At 61.7% G+C, this 14,662-nt stretch overlaps 1 protein-coding gene across 1 annotated transcript in view; it reads right to left on the bottom strand.

The window, feature by feature from the left end:
- Positions 1-7,587, bottom strand: part of COL8A2 (collagen type VIII alpha 2 chain) — a 34,931-nt gene extending 27,344 nt beyond the window's left edge. The window contains exon 1 of the mRNA XM_052810960.1: positions 7,337-7,587. The gene's annotated coding sequence lies outside the window, so the exon portion shown is untranslated. The remainder of the gene's footprint in view (positions 1-7,336) is intronic.
- Positions 7,588-14,662: the final 7,075 nt, after the last annotated feature.

Below are 14,662 nucleotides of genomic sequence, written 5' to 3'. Positions count from 1 at the left end.
AACCCAAGATTTCATAAAAGCACTGCCTGGGCATGGTTTGGCATGGGCCTGCTCTTGTTCGCTCTATTGGCCTTTCCCTGCGGGGAGGAAAATACAGGGCTTGGTATAAAATAATTACAAACTCATTGTATAGCTCTGCTTATAACTGCTCAGAGGAGCTCTGAGGTCTTGTCCCAGCTCATAGTCTATATTCGGCAATAACATAACACGTGGTCTTTAAGAAACAGCTTCGGGAGAACACGTAATGGAAAAAAGCATTGGCGGACGTGCCGAGCAGCATCAAATGCGCCCCGGCCAGAGGAGCGGTGCCGGACACCCAAGCATCTCACACCAGGTCCGTGCCACGTGAGCTGGCGCTTCCTAGCTGGTGCAGTGCGGCACGGTGCAGCGTTTGGCAAGGACAAGGTCTGTTTGCAGCGCAGACGTTTCTGTGCTGGCGGTGGGAAGGAGCGAGCCGAGGTTCGGGAAGCGGGCACGGAGCCGCTGGTGCTCGGTGCGGCCCCACCAGCTTCCTTTGGAAGCAGACAGGGGAACTGATGCGATGCTGCCCAGCTCCCCCGTTCATCTTTACTTTAAAAAGCCACTAAATTAAAACCACAAAGCCACCCAAGCCCCGAAGCGACTCTCTGCTGTCCCGCCAGCCCCCACGCCAGGGGTTGCTTGGCAGGACGCGGCACTCGCTCGTGGCCGGAGCAGCTTGCAGCTGCCCTGACCTTGTTATTTATGTAACGCAAAGCACTATTTTTGTCTGTTCACGCATCATCCACGAGCCAGCAGCCGAGACTCCCCCAACGTGACCCTCAGAGGTCTGTGGGCACACAGCAGTCGCTGGGCACCGGGACCCTCGTGATGCTGTGGCGATGGGGATGCCCCAGCCCCGGTCCCAGTCCCAGCTGCGCCCGAGGTGCCTGGGCACGGCCCCGCACCGCCCACGCTGGCCTGGTTTGTGGTCCGCTCTCGATGCCCGGGCTGCTCACCCCGGGGGCTGCTGTCTCTGCCCGCCTGGCTGCAGTGGGTGGGTTTATCGGCCTGAGCCCCTTGGGGCCCAAAGCATCTGAAATTAAAGGCAAAGAAAAGACAAAAGTATCGCCGCTGTAATCCAAACCCAGGACCTTCGGGGATCTGCCTGTGGGTTGTGAGTGCCAGACTGGCAATATCAGGAAATATGAAGAAATAGCAATAAAAGTAGGCTTGTTTCTCTCCGCTGGCTGGCTGGCTTACAGGACACTGGAGCAGCTGAGAAATACCTTTCTGCAGTCATTGACAATGCATGTTTGAGGCTGAAAATATGCTCCTCTGGCAAAAGCCCACATATTTAACCCCGGTGGGCACCAGCAGCTCACCCCGCGGGTCTGGGAGCAGGGCTCTGAGAAGAGCAGCGGGACTTCACAACCTCCCTGGGCACGCAGGCGCGGTGGGGGACGTTGCTCTCGGTTGCTGACATCGAGCTGCTGAACAGTGAGCAGGATGCAAGGGCGATAAGTGGCAAGTGTTGAAATTAAAGCCACATTGAAAGCAAAGGAACTGTTGCAGCTGCCCTTCGTGCCAAGCATCCCGTCGCCTTATCGGTGGTTCCCTGAGAAAGATGGCTGTGTTGTCCTGACATTAAATATTCTCTTTGCAGCAATCTGTATCTCCTCCATTTCACTTGCAGCACCCGAATGCTCCAGCCCTGATGCACACCCTGGATTCACATTCTCGCCCCTCAGAGCCGAGCCTGGAGCAAAGCCAAAATCTCCAAAGAAAAAATGCAGCCAGAGCTTCCAAGTTTCGTGGTAAAACCACATGATTTTGATGGGAAGCCATAAATCAGCCCCAGGCTCTCTCAGCCTCTGGTAACTTCTTAAAACAAACCTGGGCTGAATTTTAGGACTTGTAATGAAATCTGAAAGCAGGTGAATTGGCCGCAGGCTTTAAGCATCACTGCAAGCATTGTGCACAGAGCGGACTCGGCTGCTCCGGACGGCCCTGATCCTTGGCTGAATGGACTCAGCTCTCCCTTAAAGATGGGGCACAACCAAAGCAACTTCCACCTTCGGCAGGTGTCGGGTTCATGTCTCTTTGCCCGAGAGCCGAAGAGCCCCGAGCACTGCTCCATCCCTGCAGCAGCACAGAGACCTGCCCGGCCCTGGGGGCACCGACACGGCCCCCTGACAGCGGGCGCAGGAAAGGAAACATCCTCGCAATGCAAAGGGCAGGACCCGTCTGCCCTGCCCTGCCTGCAACTTGGGCACGGGGGATTTTGCAGCAAGAGGGGTAAATCCTCATGTGGCTGTGGCTGCGGAGATCAGGGCAGCTACGCGAGGTGGTCTGGCTGCTGGGTCTTGGGTTTCGGTACAAAACAAAGAGAAGGCTCTTATTTGGCTAATGTGCCTCCGAAGAAAGGCCGTATCCTTGTTTGCTCCCACTGTTGCATTGTCTGCGGATAAAGACAGGGGATAGATCTCATCTGATACCAGCAATATCATCTCATCCGTCTGGATGGGGCTCTTTACAAGACCCTGCTTTAGAATTTAGATCCCTGGGAACTTGGAAGGCAGCAGTGAAACAAAACCCTCCGCAAGAACAATAAAGAGGCTCTCGGCGATGGCCAGAGAGAACTGCAGGGCAGGCGCAGGCAGCGCTGTGAGATCCCAGGGGTCTGGCACTGCTGGGCTGCTCGGGTTTGCGGCAGGTTTGCAGAAGTCTGCTGGTTTGGGGAATTCTGGGGGGACACCCTGCCTGGGGAAGGCAGAGCTTGTGCTGGGAGTGCTGCACTTCAATGCAAGATATAGGGATTCAGTTTTTTGGTGAAAAATATCCAAGCTGGGAAAGCCCTCGCCTCTGCCTCTGCATCCACCGCAGGTGGACATCGAGATCATTGTCTTCCTCCCTGGCTGCTTCTTGCCAAGCCCTGTCCTAGACAGAGGCGCCTGGAAGAGCCTCTGAGGACAAACATCTCCAGATGGGCCAGCGGGATGCGCTCGGCCCCAGGGAAGGTCGTGGAGATGAGACCCGGCTGCTCTGAGGATTTTGGCTGCAGTTTCTGCCTGCGATCTGCAGCTTTGCTCCATGAACGCAGCTGACGCCGGGGCCGGGGGCCATAGGAGCACTCTGCAGCTAATGGGCTGAGGGTACAACAGAAACCCTCACATGGCCACCTTCGGCTCCTTTTTTCTCCCACCTCATTTTTGATAGCACCCATCTCCCACCTGCAGCACCCCGGCCAAGCTCGGGAGCTCTGCAAGGAGGCAGCAGCCAGCGGGAGCCATGGGGTCCCTGGTGGGATGCTCCTGCGAGGACACGGGGGTACAGGGCAGAAGATGGCCCTGGCAAAGGGACCAGCTCCTGCAGCTCCTCGAGAGCAGCTGAGCGATGCCCGGGGGTGAGCCAGGCTTTGCAGAGCAGAGCAGAGCATCCCACCAGCCGCCCTGGCCCCTGCACGCCCCGGACCCCGTGCAGATGTTTCCCTGGTGCGCTGCCATCCAGCCAGGACCCTTCGCAGCCAGATTGGATCTCATCGCTTTGAAGTTCGCAGCCGATGTGCAGGGTTACGCAGCCAGAGCAGACAGCTCTGGGGAAGAGGCCAGGCGGCCAGGGATGTGACTCAGGAACGGCTCCGGTGACAAGGGGAAAAGGAAAAGCGGTTTATTATGTCTGTGCCGGCGTCCAAGTCGCCACGCAGGGGAAGCAACGGGCGGCTGAGCCCTGACTGGGAGGGGGGAGCCAGCGGCGTTGGGCATCACCCCTGGCTTCGCCTGCCACCCCCGAGGACTCTGCTCCCACGGGATTGCTGCAGGACACAGCCAGGTTTCCAGCAGCACCCAGTCCCTCTCCCCAAAATGTCCAGCACGGGGAACCCCTGGGTGCAAAGGAGGGAGTGGGTGAGAGTCAATGCCCCCCTCCACCTTTGTTAAGGCAGTTAATTAGCCTCTCTAATTAGCCAGTGACTGAGCGCATGGGGGAGTGGGGAGGCTTGGAGCCCAGCACATCCCCAACAGAGCTGACGGCCTGCACCCCCTCCCACAGGGAAGGGGCTGGGAGGGAGAAACTGGGGGAAGACAAACGCAATTTGGTGTCTTTTTATCCCTCCCCCTCCTGAACTATTAGGTTTTATTGTCACAGACATTTTCTTTATCACAGGGGAATGGAAACTTTGCTCCTTCCTGGGCTGTGGACAAGCTGAAATAGGAGAGAATGACAGAGGGAGTGCGTGAGGATGGGCAGGGACCGGACCAGCCCCGCATGCCCTCTCCACTGGGGTTAATGCCTTTTGCAGGTGCCGTTGCCCAAATCCCCTCGATCTGCCGTTCCCCCAGCTCACGAGGAGCCCGGCTGCTGCACGGGCGTGGGGCCTCGGGCCCACGGAGGTGGTTTTGTCACTCACATCACAGATCCCAAGAGCAGACAGAACATTAAAACCAGGCATTTTTATCTCAACCTTCACAGGAAAGGCTGCGCCGCCCGCCAGCAGCCGAGCGCTCGGATGCACCACGCAGCGCCTGCGTCCCGTGATGGATCAGCTCTGAAAACAACACCCTGCTAATCTTCCTCCCCAGCAGCCATAAAACTGTCTTCCCAGTTCCTTCGGAGAGGATTTACAGTGGCTCAAAGCATCCCGGAGCGGCTGGCGGAGGCGAGAGCCCCCCGCGGGTGCTGGCCCCGCACCTGGGGCACATCCTGGCAGCGGGGCGATGCCCCCGCACCTCTCGGCCCCCAGCCACTCCACTCGATTTCCCCCCAAACTAACGCTCCCCAACGGGGACTTGGCAGCCCCCCCAGAGCAGGTCAGTGCCCCCAGGGCCGTGCCTGACCCCTGGAGCCTCTCGCCGAGGTCCCAGCCCGGCCGCCCCGGGCAGCACCCCCCAAAAGTCCCAGGAGGGGAAGGGGTTTCTCGGTGCTGAAGCAGGCACAGCCGCCGCACAGCAGTTGCCGGAGGGACACCGGCTTGCGCCAGATGTGTGAAGCCTTCCTGCAGCTCCTGCGAGGCTGGGATGCTCGCACGGCCCGTCCCTTCGCTGGGCCAGCTTACGTCCCCCGTGATGGGGGGCAGACGGGGGACGGGGGGACGGGGACAGCCTGCCTGTAGCTTCGGTCACAGCCTCGGTGGTCGCCCCACGAGTGGTGAAACGCGAGGGGCAGCATCTCACCCAGCCACAGGCTCACCGAGACACGGCTGCTTTCCAGCCCTGGGGGCTTTCTGGGCGCGTGACCCACGGGGGTCCGAACCCCTGTGGGGCCGAGTGCTGGGGGCTGCCCCACGACCCCCGGGCACAGCCCGTGCCGGGCCCCTCCCGGGGGCTGAGAAAGCACCGAGAAACGCTTACAGAGCCGGGCAGTGGGAGCGAGCAGGCTGCCCCCACGCTCCCCCCGCACCGTATTCAAGTGGGAAACTGAAAACCCGACACAAGGCGAGCAGTGCTGAGCCCCTGCCAAGAGCCACGGACAGAAATATCCTTGATTTCACCAAGGTGTGAATAACTTTTGACACTTCTAGGGCTTATTGCCTTAAAAAAAATCCCCCAGCAGTCCCCATTCACACTCCGCAGGACTGTGTTTCATATGAATGGAATATATGAATCACTGTAAAGAATTTAAATGCTTCCCTGTACAAAGAAAAGCTCCCTCTCCGCCTCTGCTATTGCGGCCGGGCTCCGTGCAGCCTAAAACAAAGGCATGGCAGGAGACGGGGACAAATCCCGATCACCAAACCGCTGCTTCTGCAGGACAGCTCAGCGGCCAAGGGCAGACCGGGCCGTTGGTTTGAGCCAGCGCAGCTGGGGCAGAGCCGGGCACCCTCCACCACCTACTTCAACCCATAACCAACTCTCCTGGCCATGGCACTCGTGTTTTCCGAAATCCCGATGACCTCCTGACAGCTCCTGGGTTCACGTCTCCATGTGCCTTTCACGTTTCAGCTCAGCTCCCACCCCTAAACCCCAGTTTTCAGATTGGAACAAGCAAATAAAGAAAATCACTTTATTTCCATTCCTCTGCCCAAACACGCCGGGGCAATCCGCTGCCCCGCTGTCGGGGGGGGATCGGGTCAGCCTGGCTGATGGAAACCGGGCTATTCTTCCTGCAAGAATCTCTCCCTTTTTTTAGCAGTTTGGTTTTTGCTGCTTTTTTCGCCCTTGGGCAATAGGGCGAGGAGGAAAAATGTAATTCGAAGCCCCGTGCAGCCTCGCTGGGTTTCCAGCTGTGATGTTTCCCCTGGCATCGCTGCCTCAGCTCTGCGCACGCGGTCGCGTCCCCAGCCCCGGCGGTGCGAGGGAAGCCAAGACGGGGCTCCGGGCGCCCGGTTCACGCTCAGTCCCTCAAAAAGCAGAGGTAGAAAACCCGAGCGTGGCTGGGGCCTGCCCCGGGAGCCCCCCTCTCCCGCCGCCCACCACGGTGCTGCCCCTGCCCGGGGGGGCTCGCAGCCACCGGCCCCGCCGCCAGCGCGGTGTCCTAAATCCGTAGGATCCGGCTCTGAAAGGAGCAGCTTTGTTTCCCAGTGTCCCTCACAGACGGATCAAAACTGCATTTTTACAGAAGCAATAAAAATCCCAGGAATTCACCGGCCTTATGATTTATTAAACATGTTCCTTATAGCAAAGCTGCCCACAGATGAGAAAGTATCTCCGGTGGGTTATTGCCTCGCCTGGGGCGACCGTACAGGGGGGATCTTTCCTGGCTTACTGGGAACGGTCAAAGCCGGGGAACCTGGTAGATCAGGAGCCAATTAACAGCAACGCTCTTAAAAAAACCAAATAAAATAAGCACCTTGTATTTCCCAAGGTGTCTGTGGAAGGAGCCGCGGTGAGCTGCCCTGATCCTGCCGGCACCCGGGACCCGTCGGGGGCTGATGTTTGCAGCCGCGGGAGGGGACACCCTCCCGGCGGGGCCGCGGCACCGAGCCGCGCCGATGTGCCAGCAGCGGCGATCCCAAAGGTCACGGCACTTTCCCCCAAAACACTTTTGTTCTCACAAACATATTTTGTAACAGCAGAAAGCAAGGTCTGAACGTTAGGGCACGGCTCGGTCTGTCTGGTTCCCGAACACGGCGAAGCCTCTGGGTACGGTTCATCGGAAAAGGCACGCGGTTAAAGTGGGTCAGGGGAAAAAGAAGGGATGACAGAAGGGAAAAAGAAATAAAGAAAAGCACGCAGGCTAGGACCTCGCCTGGAAAGAGGCGTTTGGAAGCGTCCTCGCAGTATTCCTCTCTGCATGGGGAAAAGTAATCAGAATTACAGGGACTCGTGACCGAGACATTCAAGAGATTTTTCCTCCCGTCCGAGCCCGGCGCGACCCGCGGGGGACGCCCAGGTGAGCGCGGGGAACCGGGGACCGGGGACCCGGGGAGCGGAGCCCTTACCTGGGCGGAGCGCGGCTCGGGCGGGCGCGGGCTGCCGCCGGCGGGGAGCGGGCGAGACGGGCCGGGCCGGACCGGGACACGGCGGGCCAGGACGGGCCGGGCCGGGCACCCCCGCCGCGGGGCGGAGCGGGCGGGCGGGCCGGGCCGGTGCGGGGCGGAGCGGAGCCCTGCGGGGCGGTGCGGAGCGGAGCCGAGCCGGGAGATGCGGGGAGATGCGGAGCGGGCAGCGCGGGGCCGGGCCGGGCTGGGCTGGGCTGCGATTTCTTCCTTTTCCCTCTTTTTTTTTTCTTTCTTTTTTTTTTTTTTTTTTTTTTCTCCCACCCGCCCCGGAGGTGGCAGCCCGGCAGCGCTTCTCCGGTTCTCCGTCGCAGGAGGGAGACTGCGCGCAAAATAAATCAGTAAAAGTGCGGGCACCCCCCCCCCGCCCCGGCCCCCGGCACACCGGCGGGGTGGGAGCAGAGGGCACTCGGCCCCTTCCCCACCAGCCCAGGGGGTGGGCATGGGGGCCATGGGCACGGCACACACCCCCGGACCCGCTCTGCTCTCGCCTGGTGCAGGGATGCCCGGGGATGCTGATGGCAGCAATAGCAGCCACGGGGGTGGGAAAAGAGCCCCCTTCGTCTGCAAAGCACCCAGAACCGGGTGCTGCCTGCCTCCAACGCTGCCCTCAGACGGGGCAGCTTGGGGTTCAACCCTCTTTCCCCTTCTTGCTCCCATGCTCCCCCAAACCCACCGCCCGTTCCCTTTGCAGGCACAGGGCCAGCGCGATCAGGAGTTGCTCCCTGCCTTTGCTATGGCGGGGGGGACTTCATCACGCCCAAAACCCTGCTGCCCTGAGTGGGAAAGCAGGGAAACGTGGTGCTGGCGCAGCCAGGTCTTGCTGCCTCTTGGTTTGGCACAGTTTCAAATCATGCACCGGGACGGAGGTGCCCCGATCCCGGGGGAGTGGGGTGCCCACAGCCCACACCTCCAGCCTTTCCCAGCCACCGTGAGCTGCCCGTTCCCGAGGCGGAGGAGTCATGGAGTCCCGCTGGCAGCCGCGTGCCAGGCACAGCCGGGACACCACCGGCACTGCCGCAGCTGCTGGGGTGCACTGGCCCGGGGGGGGTGCAGGGCCCCGGTGTGCCCCGGGAGACAGATTAGGGTTGCTCAGGCAACGGGCATGGAGAAAGCCCGTCTGGATCGAGGCCACCGGGGCGCACAAGGGTGTTTGTTTTCTGTATTAAGCGCCTGAGCAAGGGGGGGGCATCAGACGGCTAATCCCCCCTCAATGCCTTCGCTCGGTGAGCGGCCGCCGCGGGGCCAGACCCTGCTCCCAGGAATGCTGATGTGCTCTGCCCCGTGCAGGCGGATGGGGCTGGGGCAGGGGCAGGGGTCCCCTCCGTGCCCCGAGCGGGCAGGCCTGGGGGTCCACCCAGAGCTGGTCCCTACCGCAGGCCACGGCGAGCAGCTTAGAGCAGCCCCGAGGCTGCTCCTGGCCACGGCTGAGCCCGGCTGAACCATGGTGCACCATCACCTGCTGCTCGGGGACAGCAGCCCCAGCGGGACGGCTGCTGGCAGAAAATGCTCTGCCACCGTCTTGGCCCTGTGGCTGCCATGCCCTGGCAGTGCTGGCTTTCCTGCCCTCGACCTAATCCCACCTACAGCCCCCGGTGCCAGGGAGCCCAGGTGCAAGGCAGAGCACGGAGGGGCCTCCACCGGCACGGTGGCTCCCGCAGAAGCGGACCGGCCTTGTTTAACCGGAGCTCTCACTGGCAAAGCATTTCCTCCGCACGCAGACTCATTAGCCAGCACAGACATTCCTCTGTCCCACAGAGTGAACCATCGGCCGCAGCCTCGCTCTGTGCCGGCCTCTCCCACCTGTCATCGCCCCCCGCGCCGGCTCGCTCCTCTGCGGCCCCCACGCCTGCCCCTTCGCCGGGACGGAGCCTGGGGTGCAGCCGTGCCACCCTGGCCGTGCCGCCCTGGCTACCCTGCTGCAGAGGGCCACGCACCGGCTCCTTCCCTCTGCCCGGCTGTGCCGGAGCACCAGGGGCAATCGCTTCGTGCTCGGCGGTGTCCCCACGGTGCCATCCTGAATGGTGCACGTGGGCGACCAGGGATGAGCGTGCCTGTGAGGGTGCACGTGGCCGCGGCTGCCGGCGGCACCGCTGCCCTGGACATGGCTTGTCCCCAGACACGGCTCGTCCTGGGACACAGGCGCAGCAGTGTGGGGCCGGGTGCCGAGTGTGCCGAGCCGCTGCTGAAGGCTGTCCTTCCCAGCGGGAGAGGGAAGCCAGGCTTAGCGCAGGATTTAGCGGCTCTGCTGCCTCTAACCTCTGGCAGCTCTGCGCCTGCCTGCCGTGCCAGGGCTCCGCGGTGGCCCCGGCCTCCCAGGGGAGCGACAGACGCTGCCTTGAAGACCGGCATCGAGCTCGCCCTGCCAGCGGCCGTAAGCGAGCCGGCAAGGGCCCTGGCACCTCAGCAGCACCGAGGCCTGGGTGCGTGGGCACTGCTGCACCCAGGGGCTGGTCGCGGGGTCCCGGGTTCGCTGCCCCCCAAAAGCCCCATCCCAGCCATCCTGCTGCTCTGCACAGGAGGAACGAAAGAGAGGGAGGAGAAATAATTCAATCTAGGGCTGAAAAATGCCTTAACTTAATTTCGGTGGGTCACGGACGTAATCGAATCAGCCCCGTGCATTGGAATATCGTTTCCATGTTTCCACAAGACGGATAATTGTTCTCTGAAAACCAGCCCTTGGTGCTCAGCAGGAAAATCTGCCGTGGGGGTGGGAAGGGGCCTGGGGCTGGGCTGGCGGCCGGGCGTTAGCAGTGCTTCTGCTGAGCAGAGCCCCGTCGTGCCGGTGGCCGTGCCGCGGTGTCCCCACGGCAGGGGAGGCTGAGCCCTGCCAGCCGCGCGTGCCGGGATGCACTGCCGTGCTCGCTTGGATAGCTGGCAGGGCTGTCTGTGCTGGGCTGTGCCGAGGGGCCGGGGTCCATCACCCCGGCTCTGCAGGCGGTGACAAGCAGGTGAGAGGTGCCTGGGGCGGGAGGAGGCCGGGCAGCGAGCGACGGTGCCGGTGCCGGCACAGCGCGGGGCGAGCCGCGGCTCCGTGTGGAGCGCGGTGCCAGATCCCAGCCTTCGGGAACATTCAGTGATGGATTAAATGCAATCTGACTACCACTGTGGGAGGTTGGAGAGAATTACTTCATACAAATGCACTTCGGAAAGTATTTAGAGTCAAATTTTCAAAAGCCCCTGAACGATTTAAGAGCCAAAATCCCATTTTCCAAAGTCACTTAAATGAGCAAGAAAAGATCAGTAAAGAAAACATGCCGGCCAGCCGGGGCCTGGGAGAAGCGGCTGCGGCAGCGGCAGGCGCAGCACCCCGGAGCGGCTGCTCTCCCGGCACGTCGCGAGGTGCCGGTTCAAGCAGCAGCAGCAATAGGCCACCACAGCCTTCGCCCTGGGAGACACAAGGATGCATCGGCCTCCGAAAGCATCCCCTGCATCTCTGCCCCAGAGGTCTGCCCGGGCTGGGGATGGGTCCCAGTGGGTCAGCTTGCAGGGGACGGTCCCGCCGGGCTCAGGGACAGTGCCTGGCTCTGCACCCACAGCAGCCATGGGGACACCACGGCCACCACTGCCACCGCCGGCTCTGAGCACAGACCCTGCTGGGGCAGGAAAGGTCCCCGGCTGTAACGGGAGAAGGCAGGGCTGGAGCTGGGAACCGCATGACTCCTTCCCTTACCCCACAACCGCTGCAGCCTCCTAAAAGCATCTCTAGTTCACCGTTCAGCATCCTAATGAACCGCAAGGGCAGCTGGGACCCTCGGAGGCAGCAACCATGGAGACTCGACCCCCCCAAAGAGTAAATCCCAAAGCAATTAGCTTTGCAAGCTTCGGCCGGGCTGGTGGAGGTTCCACATTCCTCAGTGGCTATAAAGCTCTTTACTGGGATTGTTTTTCTGCGTAAGCCCTGCCCGGGGTACACATGGCCATGGCTCCGGCTCCCAGCGCCTTTGGTACATGTCATAAAAAAAACACTCTCAGCACGTTGACTTTGCTAGAGCTAAAAAGAAGCGGGTTTATACACTTCCCCCGATAGAAAGCATAAAGGATCTGAGACAGAATTCTTGCTCCAGGATCCTTTACAATTCCTGGAGGACATTTTTGGAAAGGGAAGGGTTGTATTTACTTTGGCAGCTGACTCCACTCCTATATACATATGCATGGAAAAACTGCACTCACCTAACATTTCCACGGCTCCCTTTTCTGCAGAGGGCCAGCCCAGGTGGGAGCTGGCGGTCCCGAGACCTCTGTTTGGAAATGGCACGTTGAATTGAAAGCCGCAGAGGAGCTGAAGGTTGAACCTCTCCCCACGGCAGCCCCAGAGGCTGCTGGCCCTTCCTGGGCGAGTGCTTGCCCAGAGCCAGCGGGCAGACGTGGCTGAGCATCAAACAGAGCAGTGGGGGAAACGCTGCTGCGGTTTAGGGGGGGAGGAGGAGGACGAGGAGGAAGAGGAGGGCTGCTGGGCACTGTTCGCGAGTGGGAGCAGGAGTTGGAGCAAGAGCAGGAGCACAAGCAAGTGATGTCTGGCCCCATGCTGCCTGCTGCGAGGGTTTCGGGGAGAGGAGGGACGTGGCCCCAGTGCCAGCAGCGGGGCATCCCCGGGGGCTTGGCCGTGCCCCGACCCACGCAGGCAGTCGGCGCAGGGCAGTGCCTTGCTTGCCGAGGCATCGGGATGGGAGCGAGGGGTGAAGTGACCCACGTCGCCATTAAACGCAGCAAATGCAAAACAGACACGCAAATGCTGCCGCAGGGTCTTGCTTGAAATAGCTCAGCACAGGCCCAGGGACACGGTGTTCATGTGAACAGTGGCAGCATCTGTTCTGGACTCAGTGCTCTCATCCCTTGCCCACCACGACGGCAGCTGGTGGTGACAGGGAAACCTGCCCATGGCCCCTGCAGCGGCGCGCACATCCCTGCCAGCAGTGCTGGGGTGGTGAACCGGAAAGATTCCCGGTGAATAACCCCCCAGGCTGTATTTTTCCTGAACACATTAATTCTCAGCTGCCTTCTGAGGGAGACGTTGCAGCACTGCACTCCTCGCCCATGGCCGTGGTCCCCCAAGGGCAGCCGGGAGCTGCGGAGAGAGCAGCCCTACCTATGGATGCCCTCGCACATCGGGCTCCGTGTCCTGTCGGGGCAGGTGGGGAAGCAGCAAAATGCGGCTCCCCGGGGAACGGCAGCATTTGCAAGTGTGAAATCAGCTGGAAAACGTGCTCCTCTCCCAGCTTCCCCAGCTTCACCTAACCCAAACCAGCTCCCCGAGGCAGCAGCTCGGCGGTAGCGCTGGAGGGGACACAGCAGTCCCGGAGCTCGCTGCGGCTCAAGGCAACAGGGCTGGCGCAACCAGAGCCAGGCACCGTCCCCGCGATGCCCCGTGCCCGATGTGCCCCACGTGCCCCCCACCGCCCTCCTCTCCGGGCACCTCTCCCTGTCCCGCACCTCCAGCCTTTCCGTGGCTGCTGTGATTAATTCGCTGACAGTGGGGTAGGAATAAATCCACTTGTTGGCACGTTGTAAATTCATCACGTGCTGGGGGCGCGCATTCCAGCCCACCATAAACACCCCTGGCTACAAGCTAGTAAATCTGCCTCCAGAGCCGGCGGGTGAACAGAGTCCCTGGGTCCCAGGGGCTGCTCCACCCTGGGGCTGGGGTGACCCCCCAGCACCCAGCTGCCCCCGGAGGGGGGTGGCTCAGGAGAGGAGCCGTCGGGAGCAGGCTCGCCTGGCTGCTGTCACCCTCCCGGTTTGCATCCCTCCTCCCCGTGCCATTCCTGCACCACTGACCGGGGTGGGTGCTGCTGTCTGCACACTACTCCCATGGGTGCTGGGAACCCATCCCATGGGACAAGAGCAGGGTCCTGCAGCCCTTTGGGGAGCTGCCCTGGGGGTCCGGTGACCCACCTGGAACATGCAGCGGCAAAAGAGGAGGTTTGCTGCTCCCGGTGCTCTGCTGTGCTGCTGAAACGTTTATGCAGTAAACTAGTTGTAAAAGAGAAAAAAAAAATAATGTTTTATTATCCACCACACAGCTGCTGCTTCGTTTTATGGGGGTCATTCGCCGAGGAGGTCCGGCTGGCGGGGCAGAGGCACAAAGCCCAGGTCCTGGCAGGCTCCAGGCTCCTTGCACCCCCTGGCTCGGCTCCCCCCGGCCCCCATCCACCCCACAGCACCAGGCTGGGCGCTCGGGGACGGGCAGCCACGGTGGGGCACGGCCCGGGGAAGTGCACTTGTTGCTTTATGATTTTTATCAGCCGTGCTATTGTTGGGGCTGTCAGCAGGTCGCTTTGGGGAGGTGGCGTGGGGGCCCTGCTCAATGGGCACCGGCGTGGGGCTGCGTCCTGCAGCACCCGGAGAGCCGGCTGCGAGGCCAGACGGTGCGTGAGCAGCTCCGGATGGCAGGGCAGGGGAGCGGGGGCCCGGGCTGGTTCCCATCACGTTCCCCGGGAGAGGAAGCCGGGGCACAGCACAGCCTCCCGTTCCCAGAGGAAGCCGAGCGCTCGGGGAGGTGGCATTGCCGGTGCCCAGAGACACCGGGCAGGGTTGCAGGATGCGGATGCCAGCCCGGTGTGCCGGAGACCGGGGGCTGCTGCAGCCCCCAGCACTGCACAGAGCCTGCACACCCCCCCCCGAGAGTCGGCTGGGGGTGCTTGGGCATCACCAGGGGATGGGGTCCCCATGGTGGGGGTGAGCATCGACAGGGACAGGCAACCACGGGGATGTGTCAGCCCTTGCCCCAGGTGCTCCCCTTCTTCCTTCTCCATCCCTTGTGCCCCCTTTGCCCATTCCGGTGGGAACCGTGTGCTCCCCGTGGGCACAGCTTGGGCGGCCCCGGGCCACGGCTTGTGCCAGCGCCGGGGAGGGGGCGCGGGAGGCCGTTACCGCCTGCCCCGGCGCCGCACCGCGGCCGGCCCGAGAGCTCCCGGCAGCTCCAGCCTTCTATGAAATAATTTGTTATTTTAGTTGTAAAACAGTAAGTGGCCCCTTTCCAGGCGGCGCAAGGGAAAAGCCAAACAAGCCCCACTCCCGTTAATGACTGAACCATTCAGTCAGCACGGGCAGGCACTGGCAGAGGAGTGGGAGCCCACCTCCCTCTTGCCCCCTCCGCCACCCCAGCCATGAGGACCGAGCTAATGATTAATTACTGGGGCTGCCACCTCTCTGAGCAGCTTTTGTGCAAGGTGAACGTGATGGGGCCATGCGTATGTGTGGAAGGCAGTGCCAATGGGTCCAGGTGCTGGGGCTGGCACCTTTGCTGTGCCTGGTGTGCCGAAGGGT

The sequence above is a fragment of the Harpia harpyja genome, chromosome 16 (genome assembly GCF_026419915.1).
Source record: "Harpia harpyja isolate bHarHar1 chromosome 16, bHarHar1 primary haplotype, whole genome shotgun sequence".
NCBI classification, from domain to species: domain Eukaryota; kingdom Metazoa; phylum Chordata; class Aves; order Accipitriformes; family Accipitridae; genus Harpia; species Harpia harpyja.
The sequence above is the reverse complement of the archived record's forward strand: the minus strand, read 5'-3'. Positions and strand labels throughout refer to the sequence as shown.